This window comes from Oncorhynchus kisutch, unplaced genomic scaffold, assembly GCF_002021735.2.
Source record: "Oncorhynchus kisutch isolate 150728-3 unplaced genomic scaffold, Okis_V2 scaffold906, whole genome shotgun sequence".
Classification (NCBI taxonomy): domain Eukaryota; kingdom Metazoa; phylum Chordata; class Actinopteri; order Salmoniformes; family Salmonidae; genus Oncorhynchus; species Oncorhynchus kisutch.
In genome coordinates this window covers 79979-96690 of record NW_022262851.1, presented here as the reverse complement: position 1 = coordinate 96690, position 16712 = coordinate 79979, and positions in this window count along the sequence as shown.

Below are 16712 nucleotides of genomic sequence, written 5' to 3'. Positions count from 1 at the left end.
CTGTCCGCAGGCGCCGCCGCCCCAGGGTGTCCCGACGTCGTCGCAGGAGAGGAGGCCGCAGGAGGCGTTAGATAGGACGGGTAGAACCTACCTGACCTATCTGCCCCCTCCGGGTTCTCCCTCCCGACCCCTGGTAGTGTAGAGGTGTTAAAGTCTGCTTAAATAAAAGATGGGCTTTTAACTAAAACTGTTACGACTTTCTTTATATTATAAGATGGTGTTCTTTTTGGCCATACGTTTTAGGCAGTAGAGTTAATCATAGATATTTGAATAACTGTGTCTGTCCCTAACAAATGAATAAATAAATACATTCAAACAATGTTTTTATTTAAAACATATTTCAAACAAAGCTTTTATTTAAAACAGTATTGATAAATGCAGTCTTATCAACCGTCAAGTCAGATGATGCATTGCACTATTATGGTTCAAGTTGCGTTCATTTGCAGCATAAATCTACAGCTATTTAATGATCCAATGGTTGGATTCCAAGCATTATAAACGGAAAATCATTCATCTTAAGCGTTTCCTATAGCTATAACATTGCACAACATTGACAGACAGACAACTAAGGAACCGAATAAACACGAGAATATACATTATTAGATAGGCTTATTAGTTTAAACGTATTTATACCGATTATAGGATCATTTCAAGATGGAACCATTCTAAACGGTAAATGTTCTAGGCTGTATTATAATACCGTAAGCCTCTCCAACGGGGGGAGGGTCTATTCCTACAATTTTGCGCCGATTTTCTTCGTTTTAGGACCAAAAGAAGCGTCCTCTCCAGTTACATGCCACTGACCACTTTATAAACTACGATGTTCTGTATTTTTATTTGTGTATTTTTGTCCCTCCGCTGAATGTAAAAAATGCTGAATTTTGAGATCCCGATGTGGCCCGAGACAAAATTATAGCTCACCATGGGTACAGTATAACAACCCATGGGGAAAAGGAACAATTTGGAAATGACAAATGGTTGGGTTTCAGGTCTGTGCTTCCATCTTGTGATCAGAAAAATAATTGCAGCTTTTTCCAGGCAGAAAGTGGAATTGTGGATTCTACATTTTGTGCTGTTGTCGCTTTATTGCGCTGCTTTCTTTAATCACACTTTATGCGGTAAAAAAAAAAAGAGGAAACCTCAAATCAATATATGGTTGAACCTATTTTATAAAATTGTCAAAGACTCCAGCCACCCAAACCACAGGCTATTCTCTCCACTACCGCAAGGCAAGCGGTACCAAGTCTGGAGCACACACACACACACACACACTACGTACAGGCTACACACATAGCATGCACACACATGCATTCTGACGCCACACACACACACACACACACACACACACTTCTTCTACTGTCTATTATCTATCCTGTTCAAAAGGTAGGTGTTTCAGCCTAGCTCAGTGCTTTCGGTGGTTGTGGGGCGAGCCAGCAAAAAAATAGGAGCATTGCGCCGTGATTGGCTCAGTGTTCTGACACGATGTCATCGCAAAGTTTATGTCCTTAGTAAAACATCCAAAATGTCAGCCCTTTGGGTCCTGCCATAGCGCTATATTAGAAGTTCCCTTCCAAGAAGGCTCTAGGTTATTGGCCACAGATAAAATGAAGTCAAATCACGTTATATCTACAGTAGCTTTGATTGGACTGATCATGTCAACGCCTAACTTTCAAACTCTTAGCTTGCAGTCATCATCATGAATTAAGTCGACAATCTACTGGCAAATCCTTTTTAATCCTTGTCATATGAAGAGAAATAATGGAGATAAATGACAGATAAAACGTATATCGGTGCTCATCGGCCATTGTACATAAAGATTACACCCAATTGGAAATCGCAAATTTAACAATGAGTCATTTGGAAGGAATCGGTGGCAAACTGCAAGCAGTGCAAAGCAACCAGTAGCCTGCTATTCAATTGAGTGGCTGTGTGGTTTTTCTGAGTTCCCACCATAAATCCAGAGAATGCCGCGCCACCTTCATGTTATGTGAGCACATCAAAAGCCAAGGTGAGTCCAAAAATGTCTTGTATGCTGCTGCATAAATGATGTAATATGCAATATGCAAGGGAGATATGTATACTGTAGCTAAGAAAGTAATACTAAGTGTATGTTGTGTAGTAAATTGTTAGTAAGCCCATGTGCCTCACCCTAATAATTTGGTCTATTTTCACATCTTACAGTTTTTGTTTTTTACAGTATTTCCCAATACTTAGTTAGGTCACATTTTAAAAACTCTTCACACAGTTCTCCTAACCAACTTTCAGCTTGGCACAGCTTTTAATTTCACATCCAAAATGCACTAAAACTACCAAAACTCTTCATACATGTCTCAAATAAACTCATTCTTCCATAACACTAGCAAAGGTTGTCACCTAACAAGCACACTTTGTCACTCATAAAACAATGACCTAAAAAACACTAAACAGGTAGCATTATGCAATGTATTTACAAAACAATAATGGCACCTCTACTGTTTAGAATTCACTGCAGGGTATGTTCCAGGAATGATTCAGACATGATGCAATATGCTTCAATAGGTTTTATGTCATTGTTTTGGGCATTAAGTGATTCCAAAATACAATAATTTGTATATACACCATCTACCGATACAGATACAGTATCAATGCTTGTCAACCCTGTCTTCTGCATTTGGCCACAGGTTCTCATCCACGTCACAACTGATGTCATCTTGGGCAATACACCTAGGAAATCATCTTTTGGCATGCCTGGTCCATCCCTGGCAATCTTCTGCAGATACATTACTGCGCAAAAGTTTTAGGCAGGTGTGAAAAATGCTGTAAAGTAAGAATGCTATCAAAAATAGACATGTTAATAGATTATATTTATCAATTAACTAAATGCAAAGTGAGTGAACAGAAGAAAAATCTAAATCAAATCTATATTTGGTGACCACCCTTTGGCTTCAAAACAGCATCAATTCTTCTAGGTACACTTGAACAAAGTCAGGGATGTTGTAGGTATATAGTCAGGTGTATGATTAGTAGGTATATAGTCAGGTGTATGATTAGTAGGTCTATAGTCAGGTGTATGATTAGTAGGTATATAGTCAGGTGTATGATTAGTAGGTATATAGTCAGGTGTATGATTAGTAGGTATATAGTCAGGTGTATGATTAGTAGGTATATAGTCAGGTGTATGATTAGTAGGTCTATAGTCAGGTGTATGATTAGTAGGTATATAGTCAGGTGTATGATTAGTAGGTATATAGTCAGGTGTATGATTAGTAGGTCTATAGTCAGGTGTATGATTAGTAGGTATATAGTCAGGTGTATGATTAGTAGGTATATAGTCAGGTGTATGATTAGTAGGTCTATAGTCAGGTGTATGATTAGTAGGTATATAGTCAGGTGTATGATTAGTAGGTATATAGTCAGGTGTATGATTAGTAGGTATATAGTCAGGTGTATGATGAAACAATCATACCAAACAGGTGCTAATGATCATCAATTCAATATGTAGGTTGAAGCACAATCATTAATTGAAACAGAAACAGCTGTGTAGGAAGAATAAAACTGGGTGAGAAACAGACAAACTCAGCTGACAAGGTGAGGTTACTGAAGACAGTTTACAGTCAAAAGTCATACACAATGTCAAGACTGAGCACAGCAACAAGACACAAGGTAGTTTATACTGTATCAGCAAGGTCTCTCCCAGGCAGACATGTCAAGACTGAGCACAGCAACAAGACACAGGGTAGTTATACTGTATCAGTAAGGTCTCTCCCAGGCAGACATGTCAAGACTGAGCACAGCAACAAGACACAAGGTAGTTTATACTGCATCAGTAAGGTCTCTCCCAGGCAGACATGTCAAGACTGAGCACAGCAACAAGACACAAGGTAGTTATACTGTATCAGTAAGGTCTCTCCCAGGCAGACATGTCAAGACTGAGCACAGCAACAAGACACAAGGTAGTTTATACTGTATCAGCAAGGTCTCTCCCAGGCAGACATGTCAAGACTGAGCACAGCAACAAGACACAAGGTAGTTTATACTGCATCAGTAAGGTCTCTCCCAGGCAGACATGTCAAGACTGAGCACAGCAACAAGACACAAGGTAGTTATACTGTATCAGTAAGGTCTCTCCCAGGCAGACATGTCAAGACTGAGCACAGCAACAAGACACAAGGTAGTTATACTGTATCAGTAAGGTCTCTCCCAGGCAGACATGTCAAGACTGAGCACAGCAACAAGACACAAGGTAGTTATACTGTATCAGTAAGGTCTCTCCCAGGCAGACATGTCAAGACTGAGCACAGCAACAAGACACAAGGTACTGTATCAGTAAGGTCTCTCCCAGGCAGACATGTCAAGACTGAGCACAGCAACAAGACACAAGGTAGTTATACTGCATCAGTATGTGTATGTGACAAATACAATTTGATTTGATTTGATTTCTTCCAGGCAGACATGTCAAGACTGAGCACAGCAACAAGACACAGGGTAGTTATACTGTATCAGTAAGGTCTCTCCCAGGCAGACATGTCAAGGCAGACAGGGGTTTCCAGATGTCCAAGCTCTTTTGAAGAAGCACAAAGAAACGGGCAACGTTGAGGACCGTAGACACAGTGGTCGGCCAAGGAAACTTACTGCAGCAGATGAAAGACACATCATGCTTACTTCCCCTCGCGATCGGAAGATGTCCAGCACTGCCATCAGCTCAGAATTGGCAGAAAACAGTGGGGCCCTGCTAACACCCATCGACTGTCCGGAGAAGTCTGGTCAGAAGTGGCCTTCATATAAGACTTGCAGCTAAAAAGCCATACCTCCAACCTGGAAACAAAGCCAAGCGACTCAACTATGAACGAAACACAGGAACTGGGGCGCAGAAAAATGGCAGCAGGTGCTCTCGGCTGATGAGTCAAAATTTGAAATATTTGGCTGTAACAGAAGGCAGTTTGTTCGCCGAAGGGCTGGAGAGCGGAATACGAAGGGTTGGAGAGCGGAACACGAAGGGCTGGAGAGCGGAACACGAAGGGTTGGAGAGCGGTACACGAAGGGCTGGAGAGCGGTACACGAAGGGCTGGAGAGCGGAACACGAAGGGCTGGAGAGCGGTACACGAAGGGCTGGAGAGCGGTACACGAAGGGTTGGAGAGCGGAACACGAAGGGCTGGAGAGCGGAACACGAAGGGCTGGAGAGCGGTACACGAAGGGCTGGAGAGCGGTACACGAAGGGCTGGAGAGCAGAACACGAAGGGCTGGAGAGCGGAACACGAAGGGCTGGAGAGCGGTACACGAAGGGCTGGAGAGCGGAACACGAAGGGCTGGAGAGCGGAACACGAAGGGCTGGAGAGCGGAACACGAAGGGCTGGAGAGCGGAACACGAAGGGCTGGAGAGCGGAACACGAAGGGCTGGAGAGCGGAACACGAAGGGCTGGAGAGCGGTACATGAAGGGTTGGAGAGCGGTACACGAAGGGCTGGAGAGCGGTACACGAAGGGCTGGAGAGCGGAACACGAATGAGTGTCTGCCGGAAACAGTGAAGCATGGTGGAGGTTCCTTGCAAGTTTGGGGCTGCATTTCTGCAAATGGAGTTGGGGATTTGGTTAGAATTAATGGTCTCCTCAATGCTAAGAAAGACAGGCAGATACTTATCCATCATACAATACCATCAGGGAGGCATCTGATTGGCCCCAAATTTATTCTGCAGCATGACAATGACCCAAAACATACAGCGAAAGTCATTCAGAACTATCTTCAGTGTAAAGAAGAATAACGAGTCCTGGAAGTGATGGTACGGCCCCCACAGAGCCCTGATCTCAACATCATCGAGTCTGTCTGGGATTACATGAACAGAGATAAGCACCTGAGGCTGCCTAAATCCACAGAAGAACTGTGGTTAGTTCTCCAAAATGTTTGGGCCAACCTACCTGCTGAGTTCCTTCAAAAACTGTGTGCAAATGTACCTAGGAGAATCGATGCTGTTTTGAATTGATGCTGTTTTGAAGGGTGGTCACACCAAACATTTATTTGATGTAGATTTTTCTTCGTTTTACTCGCTTTGCATTTTGTTAATTGATAAATATAATCTATTAACATGTCTATTTTTGATAGCATTCTTACTTTACAGCATTTTTTCACACCTGCCTAAGACTTTTGCAAAGTACTGTATGTCCAGGCATCCAGCATTCATTGTGTCCAGGATGTGGATGGAGGTCATAAACCTTCCATCTCCATGAGGAAATAATAACAAGGTGGGAGGAAACGTGACGCCGTCCTGGGATGAGCTGCAAACCACTCTGTGACTGGACTGGTGAAATGCCACGGTGTCCATTATAATGTCAAACGTTGGCTGATTTCGCCTCACTGCAACCCTTTCCTCACCTGGCACAACTCTTCCAGAGAGGTCATCCAGGAATGTAAGGAGACGCTCAGTGTTGTATGGCACAACCCTTCCAGAGAGGTCATCCAGGAATGTAATCCACCCCTCTGGCCCGGGACATCCACCCCTCTGGTCCGGGACATCCACCCCTCTGGCCCGGGACATCCACCCCTCTGGTCCGGGACATCCACCCCTCTGGTCCGGGACATCCACCCCTCTGGTCCGGGACATCCACCCTTCTGGTCCGGGACATCCACCCCTCTGCTCCGGGACATCCCCCCCTCTGGCCCGGGACATCCACCCCTCTGGTCCGGGACATCCACCCCTCTGGTCTGGGACATCCACCCCTCTGGTCCGGGACATCCACCCCTCTGGTCCGGGACATCCACCCCTCTGGTCCGGGACATCCCCCCCCTCTGGTCCGGGACATCCACCCCTCTGGTCCGGGACATCCACCCCTCTGGTCCGGGACATCCACCCTTCTGGTCCGGGACATCCACCCCTCTGCTCCGGGACATCCCCCCCTCTGGCCCGGGACATCCACCCCTCTGGTCCGGGACATCCACCCCTCTGCTCCGGGACATCCACCCCTCTGGTCCGGGACATCCACCCCTCTGGTCCGGGACATCCACCCCTCTGGTCCGGGACATCCCCCCCCTCTGGTCCGGGACATCCACCCCTCTGGTCCGGGACATCTACCCCTCTGGTCCTGGACATCCACTGTGGCTCTTTTCCCAATCACATTCCTTCCTCACCTCTGTGTTTTGGCCAAGTTGAAACCAGCCTCATCTACAAGGATGAATATGTGGGGTGTTTGCTTGGCTTCAACCTCCATGACTCTCTAAAATACATCCACAAGGCAACATAAGAGTTAGGCTATTACGGTAGTTTACATCATACCTAAACAACATGCCATTATGTGCCTCTGCCCTGTTTGGTTTTGTTCAAAACCAGTTCTGTATTTTATGATCATTTTACCTGGACATATTGGTTCCTGAGTTGTTTGACTCGTTCAGAGTTCCTCTCAAAGGGGACAGTGTACAACTGCTTCATTCTGACTTGATGTTTCAGGACTCTAGAAATAGTTGTTATGCTTACATTGTGAATATTTCCAAATGTAATGTTGTCTGCCAAATCTCTGTGAGTTTTATGCCATTGTTTCTGATGACCATATCAACGATTGCAGTTCCCTGCACAGCAGTGAAAATCCTACCTCTCCCGCCTGTGGGAGGTAACCGTTGGGTCCTAAGCAGAAAAACAAAAACAATTACACACAAGTGGGTTTGGAGGCTTTGCTCAATTGACATCTGTAATGTGCAGTTCAGTCAAATGCACATCTTACCTGTTGTTTAGCCGGACATTTCTCACAATAGATGCCACTGTTGAGCGTTGCAGATTTGGCTGCACCAGCCTCTCATTGATAGACCAGGATTTATTACATAATCAATTATAGTAGCTCTAATGTCATCTGAGACTACAGCTCTTGATTTTCCTCTGTCTTCAACCACCACACATATACGTACTCCTCTCCCTCTCCCAGCCACTCTTCTTCCTGTCAGCCACTTCTATATCTCTGGCTGGATCCCTGTTTACATTACAGTTCAGCATTATTCCTAAGATGTCCCTTTTTGTATAGATGGTAATGAAATTGAAAGACGTAACACCTGGGTAGGTGTTCAGCTACAATGGGAATCAGCTGTGGTTGGTCTAATTGTTTTGATAGTATTTCTTTTTTTTTTTTATTTGAAATATATTTCAATACGGTATTACTGTAGAAATGTAGCAAATTGCTGTCTTATTCAATGTTGTGTTATGTTTTGAACTTAAGTTTAACAGTTTTGAAAATAATACAGTTGAAGTCAGAAGTTTACATACACTTAGCTTAGAGTCATTCAAACTCGTTTTTCAACCACTCCACAAATTTCTTCTTAATTTCTTATGGCTGGGGGCACTATTGAGTAGCTTGGATGAATACGATGCCCAGAGGTTCCCAGAGTAAACTGCCTGCTACTAAGTCCCAGTTGCTAATATATGCATATTATTAGTATATCTGGATACAAAACACTCTGGAGTTTCTAAAAACTGTTTGAATGATGTCTGTGAGTATAACAGAACTCATATGGCAGGCAGAAACCTGAGTAAATATCCAACCAGGAAGTGGGAAATCTGAGGTTGGTCGATTTTCAACTCATTCCCTATTGAAGATACAGTGGGATATTGGTCATGTTGCACTTCCTAAGGCTTCCACTAGATGTCAAACTTCTCTAGAAACTTGTTTGAGGCTTCTACTGTAAATAAGGGCTCTTTGAGTCAGTGGTCTGGCAGAGTGCCACAAACTCGTGACGCTCGTTCACGTGAGAGGTATCTCCCGTTCCATTGTATTTCTGAAGACAAAGGAATTCTCCGGTTGGAACATTATTGAAGATTTATGTTAAAAACATCCTAAAGATTGATTCTATACATTCTGTAATTGATTGATTCTGTACGGACTGTAACTGAACTTTTTGACATTTCGTCTGCTCCTAGTGAACGCGGTTTGTGACTTTGGATTTGTTTACAAAACGCGCTTACAAAAGTAGCTATTTGGACATAAATGATGGACATTATTGAACAACAAACATTTATTGTGGAACTTGGATTCCTGGGAGTGCATTATGATGAAGATCATCAAAGGTAAGTGAATATTTATAATGTTATTTCTGACTTCTGTTGACTGCACATTATGGCATTATAAGAAACTATAGTTTTGGCAAGTCGGTTGGGACATCTACTAAAGTTAAAGCTTGGTCGCAAACGGGTCTTCCAAATGGACAATGACCCCAAGCATACTTCCAAAGTTGTGGCAAAATGGCTTAAGGACAACAAAGTCAAGGTATTGGAGTGGCCATCACAAAGCCCTGACCTCAATCCTATATAAAATGTGTGGGCAGAACTGAAAAAGTGTGTGCGAGCAAGGAGGCCTACAAACCTGACTCAGTTACACCAGCTCTATCAGGAGGAATGGGCCAAAATTCACCCAACTTATTGTGGGAAGCTTGTGGAAGGCTACCCGAAACATTTGACCCAAGTTAACAATTTAAAGGCAATGCTACCAAATACTAATTGAGTGTATGTAAACTTCTGACCCACTGGGAATGTGATGAAATAAATAAAAGCTGAAGTAAATCATTCTCTCCACTATTATTCGGACATTTCACATTCTTAAAATAACGTGGTGATCTTAACTGACCTAAGACATGGAATTTTTACTAGGATTAAAATGTCAGGAATTGTGAAAAACTGAGTTTAAATGTATTTGGCTAAGGTGTATGTAAACGTCCGACTTCAACTGTATGTAAACATGAAAATTGGCCTGTAGGTACATCGAGTTTTAGTGGTGGTTGTGTCTGAGTGAGAAAATAATTCATGAAATTTGAAAGATGTAGTCATTGAATGCATTTTGTGCCAAAACAATGAAAAAGGAGACACAGTGTTGCCCACATAGACTGCTGTTGTGTTCATAGTGTAAAGACTTTTGAAATAGTGACCTAAGTATTGAGAAATGGGTTCTAGCAATTGTAAAATCAACTGTAATTTTGCCTAATGTTATTGTTCTGACTCGGTGGTGCTGCACTTGTAGCCTGTAACCTGTTTTTGAGAAATGTCATCATCTAATATTGTAAGAGGTTTCATTGTCTGCTTATATGCCGCTGTCGCTATACATTTCAAAAGTGCTGAACACATAGTTATATTGACTACATCCGTCGTCGTTCGGTCATTAATGTCTTAATCGAAATTATGAAATTCCTCTTATGCGCTCATCATTCCCTTATGCCATAGTTTGTACATCTCAATTGTCTGTAGAAAACACATTTGTTTAAGCAAGTCAACCATATCAGCTATGTTTTGTAAAAAGGCAGTAAACAAGGCTGAATTAATTGTTTTACTGCCAGACAAGGCTCCACTGATAGCCAGGTGTAGCGGTGGTAAGGATTCACTCCATGGTGCTGAAAAGAAAGCTCTGCTGTTGGTACAGCTTTATGTAGACCCTAACAGTTTGTGGGCACCACTTGTCACCGTTATAGTGAAATTAATATTTTGTTTAGGGTTTTGTGGTGTAGTGTCTTTGCTGGCATGCATCAAAAACAAATGTTGTTGAGTTTGCCCCACTAAGATTTAAATGCTAAAATTGCCACTGATCCTGTTGCCTAGTCACTTTACCCCTACCTATATGTACAGTACATAGCTACCTACCTCAATTACCTCGAACCCCTGCACATTGACTCGGTACTGGTACCCCCTGTATAAAGCCATGTTAGTTTCTACTCCCTATATATAGTCATGTTAGTTTCTACTTCCTAAATATAGCTGTGTTAGTTTCTACTTCCTAAATATAGCCATGTTAGTTTCTACTTCCTATATATAGTCATGTTAGTTTCTACTCCCTATATATAGTCATGTTAGTTTCTACTTCCTAAATATAGCCATGTTAGTTTCTACTTCCTAAATATAGCCGTGTTAGTTTCTACTTCCTAAATATAGCCATGTTAGTTTCTACTTCCTAAATATAGCCGTGTTAGTTTCTACTTCCTAAATATAGCCATGTTAGTTTCTACTTCCTAAATATAGCCATGTTAGTTTCTACTTCCTAAATATAGCCATGTTAGTTTCTACTTCCTATATATAGCCGTGTTAGTTTCTACTTCCTAAATATAGCCGTGTTAGTTTCTACTTCCTAAATATAGCCATGTTAGTTTCTACTTCCTAAATATAGCCATGTTAGTTTCTACTTCCTGTATTTAGCCATGTGATTCTTACTCGTTATTTTTATTTGTTATTCCCTGTTTATTAGTAACCTTCACAGTTATGTTGTACAGTGTTAGTCTTGTAATGGGTTGTTCAGGGGTGTACAGGGTTCATCTGTTCTCAGAGTCTACAGGGACAGTTTGTTCTTTCACCATTGACTGAAGATCAGTGACCACTATTACATAGCTGCAGATGTGTTTAGACCTAAAACAGACCAGATAAGACATACTAATGGTTATAGTAGTAAAGTATACCCTACATACTGCAGCTCTGTTTCCTCAACAATTTTACTCTCAACTTTTAAGTCTTTATTGAATACTCATCTCTTCTGTAGGTTCTATGATTGAGTGTAGTCTGGCCCAGGAGTGTGAAGGTGAACGGAAAGGCACTGGAGCAACCATCCACCCTTGCTGTCTCTGCCTGGCCGGTTCCCCTCTTTCCACTGGGATTCTCTTCCTCTAACCCTATTACAGGGGCTGAGTCACTGGCGTACTGGTGCTTTTCCATGCCGTCCCTAGGAGGGGTGTGTCACTTGAGTGGGTTGAGTCACTGACGTGATCTTCCTGTCTGGGTTGGCGGTCTGTTATATCTGGAGTATTTCTCCTGTCTTATCCGGTATCCTGTGTGAATTTAAGTATGCTCTCCCTAATTCTTTCTTTCTCTCTCAGAGGACCTGAGCCCTAGGACCATGCCTCAGGACTACATGACCTGATGACTCCTTGCTGTCCCCAGTCCACCTGGCCGTGCTGCTGCTCCAGTTTCACCTGTTCTGCCTGCGGCTATGGAACGCTGACCTGTTCACCAGACGTGCTACCTGTCCCAGACCTGCTGTTTTCAACTCTCTAGAGACAGCAGGGGCGGTAGAGATACTCTCAATGATCGGTTATGAAAAGCCAACTGACATTTACTCCTGGGGTGCTGACTTGTTGCACCCTCGACAACCACTGTGATTATTATTATTTGACCATGCTGGTCATCTATGAACATTTGAACATCTTGGCCATGTTCTGTTATAATCTCCACCTGGTACAGCCAGAAGAGGACTGGCCACCAGCCCAATTACAGCCCCCTCTCAGAATTTGGGTTCTACATTATGCAACATTGGATTTGTTTATTTTTAATCAAGTGTACTGAAATCATGGAATGTGGATCTTGTGGATTTCAAACAGTGTCCATTCTGTCTCTTTTCTTTGTATGAAGATTACTTTGTTATGGAGACCTACATCAGTAAGGGAATGGAGGTATGCCTATAGGATCAACAAGAGGTTATGCATTGAACAAAAACAACTAAATCTATTGCTAAGGTAATCTGATGTCTGTGCCCAATTTATTTAGATAGAGAAATGTGAATATTTAGAGAGTTGGGTCTCTACACGAACAGAGCCACTTAGCTCCAGTGTGGTTTGTTTAGCCTGGCCTATCAACCTTAAAGCCTGTGTGTTCAGTGTCTAGCTTCCCTAGGTAATTAGCTAGGGGAATTCCTGGCATCGCTAGGAGAGAGTCAGAGTAGGGCCTCTTGAAACTCTGAACCAGGTGTCCCTCTGGTCCCGCCCACCAGGCTGTGGGAACTAACCTGTCAACATTCTCTGCTGCCAATGACTGGAACGAACTGCAGAAATCACTGAACCTGGAGACCCATATCTCCCTCACTAGCTTTAAGCACCAGCTGTCAGAGCAGCTCACAGATCACTGCACCTGTACATAGCCCACCTGTAAACAGCCCATCCAACTACCTCATTCCCATACTGTATTTATTTACCTTTGCACCCCAGTATCTCTACTTGCACATTAATCTTCTGCACATCTACCATTCCAGTGTCTAATTTCTATATTGTAATTACTTTACCACCATGGCATATGTATTGCCTTACCTCTCTTATCTTACCTCATTTGCACACACTGTATATAGATTTTTCTTTTTTCTACTGTATTATTGACTGTATGTCTGTTTATTCCATGTGTAACTCTGTGTTGTTGTATGTGTCGAACTGCTGTGCTTTATCTTGGCCAGGTCGCAGTTGTAAATGAGAACTTGTTCTCACCTTGCCTACCTGGTTAAATAAAGGTCAAATAAAAAAGTGTCAATCACTTGAGGGTTGTCATGGTATCCAGGTGGAGTGGGCTCCTGAAGATCCACCATTTTAGAGAGCATTCTCTCTATATGAGATCAAATAAAATATGTAGAGGATGAAATGTTTGACTGAGTTTATTATTTGGGAAATGACTTTTATATTATACCCCATTCTGATAACAATCTACTGTGTAGATCTACTGTTCTCAACTAGCCTACCTGGTTAAATAAAGGTGTTCTCAACTAGCCTACCTGGTTAAATAAAGGTGTTCTCAACTAGCCTACCTGGTTAAATAAAGGTGTTCTCAACTAGCCTACCTGGTTAAATAAAGGTGTTCTCAACTAGCCTACCTGGTTAAATAAAGGTGTTCTCAACTAGCCTACCTGGTTAAATAAAGGTGTTCTCAACTAGCCTACCTGGTTAAATAAAGGTGTTCTCAACTAGCCTACCTGGTTAAATAAAGGTGTTCTCAACTAGCCTACCTGGTTAAATAAAGGTGTTCTCAACTAGCCTACCTGGTTAAATAAAGGTGTTCTCAACTAGCCTACCTGGTTAAATAAAGGTGTTCTCAACTAGCCTACCTGGTTAAATAAAGGTGTTCTCAACTAGCCTACCTGGTTAAATAAAGGTGTTCTCAACTAGCCTACCTGGTTAAATAAAGGTGTTCTCAACTAGCCTACCTGGTTAAATAAAGGTGTTCTCAACTAGCCTACCTGGTTAAATAAAGGTGTTCTCAACTAGCCTACCTGGTTAAATAAAGGTGTTCTCAACTAGCCTACCTGGTTAAATAAAGGTGTTCTCAACTAGCCTACCTGGTTAAATAAAGGTGTTCTCAACTAGCCTACCTGGTTAAATAAAGGTGTTCTCAACTAGCCTACCTGGTTAAATAAAGGTGTTCTCAACTAGCCTACCTGGTTAAATAAAGGTGTTCTCAACTAGCCTACCTGGTTAAATAAAGGTGTTCTCAACTAGCCTACCTGGTTAAATAAAGGTGTTCTCAACTAGCCTACCTGGTTAAATAAAGGTGTTCTCAACTAGCCTACCTGGTTAAATAAAGGTGTTCTCAACTAGCCTACCTGGTTAAATAAAGGTGTTCTCAACTAGCCTACCTGGTTAAATAAAGGTGTTCTCAACTAGCCTACCTGGTTAAATAAAGGTGTTCTCAACTAGCCTACCTGGTTAAATAAAGGTGTTCTCAACTAGCCTACCTGGTTAAATAAAGGTGTTCTCAACTAGCCTACCTGGTTAAATAAAGGTGTTCTCAACTAGCCTACCTGGTTAAATAAAGGTGTTCTCAACTAGCCTACCTGGTTAAATAAAGGTGTTCTCAACTAGCCTACCTGGTTAAATAAAGGTGTTCTCAACTAGCCTACCTGGTTAAATAAAGGTGAAATAAATAAAATTAAAAAAAGTAGCAGCATTTGATGAGCATAATATGACTTGCTTTATGCGCAACTAGTTGTGGTGCCATTAAATCACAATGCAGTTTCAGTGACATCACAACAATCTGATTCTGAGAGGCTGGTTGCAGTAGTTACACAGACATTCTGAATAGTTTAGCTGAAAGAAGCTGATTCAATTGACTCCTGAGAAATCACATGATAATAGATTTAATGAGAGCGCCTACTCGGTAGTTTAGAGATTGGTTGTAATAAACATATTCAGCAGTTTCAGACTTTCTAATGGATGACATGGCTGACATGTCAAGGGTAATAGTAGAGGTCATTAATAATTACTGCATTGGGCTGAATCAGGGTCACACAGTGTTTCTAGGTAGTCTTAAAACTACTTTGAAACAAACGTATACACCTCGCACACATGGTTATGGGCGTGATGTGTATACAGAAGACACCGTGTACCATGTCAGATATAGAGTTGACATGTATTACATTCTGAGTTTGCATCCCAATATTACGCTTTATATACATCAGAGAAGACTGAAATATAACAAAACCGTTTGACATAGAAACACCGGATTTTCGGCAGCTTTTTAAAAATAATGGTATTAATTATGAAATGATGAATCATATTAATGTCAATCCACCCATGAGGCTACTAGGTTATTTGACTGCAGGAAATGGATGATTAAATAGACTTAAATCCTCTGTTCTATTTTGGCATAATCAACTGAAGATGTGTTTTACTGATAGCCTATCTGTATTATAATATGCTAAGCATTCTATGCTGCAGTAGGATCTCCTCCTACAACATTCCAAATCACCATGAAATAAAGACCTGGTTGATTATTTCTACCATGGTTCATTGTGTTGGCCAAAGAAACTGATTGTTATGGGTGTAAAATGGCACAGTGCTGCCATCTGTTGGTAAATGTTCATTACTGCAACTCATGTGTTTTACCGGTGTGCTTGAGATACCCGGATGTAATTGTGATGTACTGAACAAGACTGGTTACTCGCATCAATGCTTCTCTCGTCATTTAACATTCACACACAAATCACTATTTAAAATGACAAAATAAAAATATCATTATTACATCATCCTGCCACTGCTACTATGACGTCACAGAATTCAGATGTTTTCTCAATTTAAACTGTCTTTAATACTTATTGCATCATCATTTATCCCATAATGACATCACACCAGCTCCCCTCCAGCCCTATAAAAGGGACCACCGCCTGTCTAAAATGTTTATCCATCAATCACAATGCCCAGAAGACGCAGATCCTCCAGCCGACCTGTCCGCAGGCGCCGCCGCGCCAGGGTGTCCCGACGTCGTCGCAGGAGAGGAGGCCGCAGGAGGCGTTAGATAGGACGGGTAGAACCTACCTGACCTATCTGCCCCCTCCGGGTTCTCCCTCCCGACCCCTGGTAGTGTAGAGGTGTTAAAGTCTGCTTAAATAAAAGATGGGCTTTTAACTAAAACTGTTACGACTTTATATTAGTAGATAGGTTTTTTAGGCTGTAAGAGTTTTTGGCGATAGAGTTAATAATATATTTGAGATAATACAAATAATAGCCTACATATGTTAGTAATATATATAATTAAAACGTTTTAATAATTGTATATGTCCCTAATAAATAAATACATTAAAACAATATATTTATTGAAAACAGTGACACATTCAATCATCAACCGTCAAGTCAGATAATGCTTTGTACCATTATGGTTTAGTTTGCGCTCATTTTCAGCATAAATCTACAGTCATTTCTGGATCCAAACGTTTCCTATAGATATAACAACATTGATCCAAACGTTTCCTATAGTTGTGACATTAGACACGGGAAGATAGGCTTTTAGTTTAAAAGTATAATGTTTATAGGATAATTTCAAGATCGAACCATTCTAAACTAAATGATCTAGGTTGCATGTATTATAATACCGTAAACCTCTCAGCTGCGGGAGGGTCTATTCATACAATTTTGCGCGTCGTCATCCACTTTTTAAACCACTGTGTTTTGTATTTTTGTTTATTTACGTTTGTAGGCCAATTTGGAATCTGTAGAATGACGACTACATGAATCATAATGCTAATTGACTGGTCATTCCAAAT